Raw genomic sequence first — 5,309 nt, forward strand, 5'->3', positions numbered from 1 at the left:
ACACGAACCTTCTGCAAAAGCTATAGCACCTTATAAAGGAGACAGGAACTTAAGAATATCTCTTCCAGAAGCAGTACATATTCAAGCAGATTCACCGGTCTGAAAAGCTGTCACTAGGAGTCGGGGGGCAGGACATAGATGCTATAATCATTCTCAAAGCATGGTTCTACCGCCAACCCTTTCTAATTCTACCCTCTCCTGTGCTTAATGGACAAGAAGTTTTGGGGCACTGTCAACTAATTGTTTATCTATGATTCACTGCCTGGAGCCCCTCTGATATAAAGGGGGTGGTGTCCTAGTCCCATGTTACAGAGGAAGTGTCTATGCAGTTCCTATTGTTATTTGATGACTTTCTTTTGCAAGGCCTTGGACCTCAGCAAGTTGTCCTCTTTCTCATGGATTTCAGATTAAGTTACTTGCATTGTTTTGAGGTTGTGACGGTCTCAGCTTCCTCTACTCCTCCACTTAATGGCATAGTCAGCAGATCTATAGGCTTAACTCCAGTGGGTGCACACTCGTCAAATCTAAACTCTGCATGACAGCCTTTCTGCACTTGCCTTTCAAGAAAGATTCAGAATAACTCCTCCTTTGTGACTATTATTCTGCTCTACTGACGTTAAATTTCAAGATACCTCCAAAATTTAATAGATATAATGTGGACCATATAGGCACTACCTTTTGGTGTTTTGGTGCAAACATACGAATGAGGGTGTCAACTGAATAGAAATTCTTCCTCTTCTTCATGCCCCTCCCTCTTACAGCTAAAAGAGTGTCACTGGCATCATGAAACAGTATGAGACTTCAGGACGTATTGCTATGTATACTAGCTTATCCTCAAATGATTTTTTTGAGCTGTTTTGATAACTACTCAAATAATGCTATATAATGAAATAGAGTATCATACTGGTAGAAGGGAGGAAAGAGGACTGGGGGAGGGGCAGAGAAGTGACTTGTCTGGTCTCTGGCAAGGAATCTGTGATATATTAAGAGAGACAGTATAGTAGGAGAATCCACTTCCCCAGGGCTGTGTTTACAAGAGAGGATCATGAAATGAATGCACTGGGTTTCTCCTCCCCAAATAACCTCCCTCCAGACTCATTCCTAGGTGGGCTTAGGAACCAGAAACTGCCACCCTATTAACATCTTTACATAAATACATTATGGCCACACCTACTTAAGACACTGTAGCCATGTAAGCCTTTGGTAAATGTTTGTCCAATTAACTGGAAAGGTCATTATCAGTGTCAGTGGCTAAAAGAAGTGAATAGAGGGTGGAGGATGGGGGTGGGAGGGCAGTTTATCACAAGCATGAATCTTAGATGTTTATGATTTGTGTATGAGCTTCCTTACTCCTGCAGTTCGTCCCAAATTACCTGGTCCAGAAATAGTCTCCTCTCCCTGGTCCCAAATGCAGGGCCTTCAAGGATGATCACCCCAACTGCTGTATTCTGGAAACAGCTGAGTCTTGCAGGTTCCTCCCTTCCCTAAGGAGGGAACAGTTGGGAACTCATTGATACCTAGACTATCTGGCATTAAGTGATTCATTTGTACAGAAATTGACACCATCCTAATAGAATCAGCCTGAGATAAGCTATGGACATCCCTGAAATTCCTTCTGGATTTAGAATTCCATGCAGTGAACCATGTTCTTCTGTGAAATGAAGCAGTTAAGGGTTAAATTTGCTTTCTTGGAGGATGACTGCTTTCAACTTACAGTTATTTATTTGTGATCAAGGTTCACAGCTAAATTTAGAAAGTCAGGGATGTTGGAGAAGTCTGAAAGAAATGAACAAGTCACACCTTGACACAGCGTTTCTCTGGGAGGAAAAATATGAGGCAACATTTGAGTATGAGTAATAATAGGAACATTAAACCTATTTAAAACTCATTTCTTCTAGGTTAGAGAGAACAGTTTCTCTCTGTTTGAAGACTCCTGCTTCATGTACAGGAATCTTAAAGCTGGATGACAATCTTTCCCAGGGAAATGAGCCCAGTACTCTCCATCCCTGAGGGATATATATAATTTGAAAGCATTGAAGTGTGTTACCCATCATTGCATAACGAATTACTCCAAAAATATAGCAGCTGAAAACAGCAAATATTTATTATCTGATACGGTTTCCTGGGGTCAGGAGTCTGGGAGTGATGTAGCTGGGTGGTTCTGCCTCAGAGTTTCTTTGGAGGTTGAGTCAAACTGTCAGAGCCGCAGTTTATGAAGATGTGACTGCACTACAGGATCTGTTCCCAAGCTCAGTCACATGACTGGGCAGGAGGCTACACTTTTTTTTTTTTTTTGCGGTATGCGGGCTTCCCACCGTTGTGGCCTCTCCTGTTGTGGAGCACAGGCTCCGGCCTCGCAGGCCCAGCGGCCATGGCTCACGGGCCCAGTGGCATGTGGGATCCTCCCGGACCGGGGCACGAACCCGGGTCCCCTAGCATCAGCAGGCGGACTCTCAACCACTGCACCACCAGGGAAGCCCCTCCCATCACTTTTGCCATGCTTTATATGCTGGAACTGAGTCACGAAATTCAGTCCACCCTTAGAGGAAGGAAAAGCTCCACCTCTTGAGCTTAGGCCAATCTTTAAATGTATCACGGTGAGCAGCTTTGGCCTAAGACAATAGTAAAGATTGAAGTATTATCCTGGGGAGAAAGTCTTTTCTTTACAGTTTCTGGTTTCATTTCTTTGATTCCTGTTTTTAATGATTCTCTCTTGTCTGTCAGAGAGTGGAATTAAGGATTTCCAGTTCAATGCCTGCACTTAATTGGGAGCGAGGAATAATTTGGATATGTCTTTCCCTTTCTCCATCCCAAACCGCAGGAAGGTCCCCTGGAAGCTATACAGGGAACACGGAGCAGGCAAGAAAATAGAGGCAATGTTTCCAGGGACCAAAAATGCCCCCAAGTGTGTGTGCATATAAAGTAAATTCCCAGACTGGACTCCTATAGGCCTTCCAAAGCCAGGTGCAACCTCTCCATTCATATTAGCTCCACTACAAGCCCAAACCTGCATGTTCCTTTGTGAGGTATCTCCTTCCTCTCAAAGATGCCCTTGATGGTCATTGTAATCCACATTTCACCTGGATTAAAATGTTTGGAGAAGATATATACACAGTGTGATGGATTCCCCTTTAGCCTGGGCTAAACTTTCTCTAATCCTAAAAAATGACACTATGGATCAGCCCTTCTCCTGATCCATACATAGGAAAAAAAGGCGAGTCCTCAGCAGAATGAATACAAACCCAGAAACCGCAAAAAAACTATGTTCTTACCACAGCATTCCCAGGAGAGACCCCTGGGCGGGGTTGCATTAATATTTCTGCCTGAATAATCAAGATCTGGGAGCCAGGGACATCTCCCAGGGGATGAGGTTAACTTAAGTCACTTCTGGGAGCTTCAAACAATTGATATGGACCTGCCCTTTGTCTTCCCATCTATTGAGAAACCAAGAAATACATCTAGGGGCTAGTAAACTAGTGTGTATTGCGCAAAGTTTTCAGCAGAGATGCCAACTTAGAATTCCAGAGGTGGTGACAGAGTGTGGAGAGGAGGGAAGGTTCCTGTCCTAGTTCACACGTTTATTTAATCACTGAGTCTGTCTTTGCCACCACTCACTGCAGCCCCACCTTCCCTTGTCTCTGACCTGTCCTGCCTCTGCCTTCTGGAAAGCTCCAAGACCTGACTGAGTTCATCTCAAGAGAGACTCAGATGTCTGGTGCCCTCAGAACACGCAAGCCCTTTTCTGCTGACCCTCCTTGCGAAGAATCCAAGAAAACCCAGAAGCACCGAGGACCAGGTGTTTTTTTTTTTTTCATCTGGGTTTCACCCAGCCTGGCATGGCAGGCTGCAGGGTTATTTTGCTTTCATAAGCCATGTTATGTAATTAAAATTTTGAATAGTGACACTGAGCCAACTGAGATGTCACACAGAAGGGGAGGGGAAGAGCAGTCAACGAAGTGGAGAGAGAATATATGGAAAGAGAGTAAGAATGGAGGAGCAGAAAAGAGAGAAAGACTGGAAGGGAGAGTGGGGATAAGGAGACTATTTCTCCTGCCTGTTCGTATGTTCTTGGTCTCCAGTGACAGGATACGCTACCTGAAAAGTTCTCCCCTCATTTGAGCTGGGCTGGAGGCCTCCTTCAGGTCCCAATCTGTGGAAAACCTTGCTGAGTGCCAGCTGCCTGCAGGCATCACCCCAGGGCCCACTGGTGTCCTATTGGAGGCTGCAGCTGCCTGGCATGGTGTAGCACAGAGTGTTCTAGGTGGAAGACAAACAGGCATGACACTGTCTCCAATCATGCAGCCTCCAAGACAATTCCAGGCTGACTGCGGGAGTCAGGGGCGGGTGAGTAGGAAAGCTCCAGAGGGTCCTGGAGACCTGAGGCCTTTTTCTTCTGCCGTATTCCAGAAGATTAGAGCCTACTCTCACCCGCTTCCAGGAGCTTGGGTAGACATCAGGAGCAGGTGCCAAAGAAGGCTAAAGGGTTTTGAATTTGTACCCGCAAAATGTCACTTTGTTTCACTTACTACAGATTAGATCTGAAGCCAAGGGAATTCCCTGGTGGTTCAGTGGTTAGGACTCCAAATTTCCAATGCGGGGGGCCTGGGTTCGATCCCTGGTTAGGGAACTAAGATCCTGCAAGCCATGGTGTGTCATGGCCAAAAAGAAAAAAGAAAAAAATCTGAAGCCAAAAGTAGTGATGCTGAGGTAGGGATGGCCCACATCTATGTCCCAGGCATCCAAAGAATCCTCTTTTCTTGTCAATGCATGCTCATTGGAAGTTTCACTGACCTTTGGTACACAAAGATGTTGGTGCAGGAATTTGAATCCTAGAATCAGAAGTGGAAGTCAGTCTAGGGCAGTCACCCTAAACTTTATTTGGGGTTATTCCTTTCTTGGACACTCTGGTTAAAACATACAGATAGAAGCAGTTATGGATAGATACAGATGCCCCCCCCCCCCAAATAAGCTTTATTTATAATTTCAGTGTGTTCAGAGTCTGCCTGAAGCCTATCCAGGGATTCAGGTTAAAAATTCCTGCCCAACGGCTGATCTTGTGCAGCCTTCCAGATTTAGAAACTGTTTTTATAGCATTCATTATAGGCTGTCATGCACTTTATGCTCAAACTCTCTAGGGCAGGGAGATCTCACTATATCATAAGGATGTCCTTTCCATTTATGCAACGCTTTAGGCTTTGCTTTATGATGAGGTAGAAGCTGCTTCTCTGTAGTTGTTGTTTGTTTTTTCCTTTCTTTTTTCTTTTCTTTTCATCTTTGTCCTCATTCTGCCCTCTGAACTTACACAGACC

The sequence above is a fragment of the Lipotes vexillifer genome, unplaced genomic scaffold, assembly GCF_000442215.2.
Source record: "Lipotes vexillifer unplaced genomic scaffold, Lipotes_vexillifer_v1.1 scaffold76, whole genome shotgun sequence".
Classification (NCBI taxonomy): domain Eukaryota; kingdom Metazoa; phylum Chordata; class Mammalia; order Artiodactyla; family Lipotidae; genus Lipotes; species Lipotes vexillifer.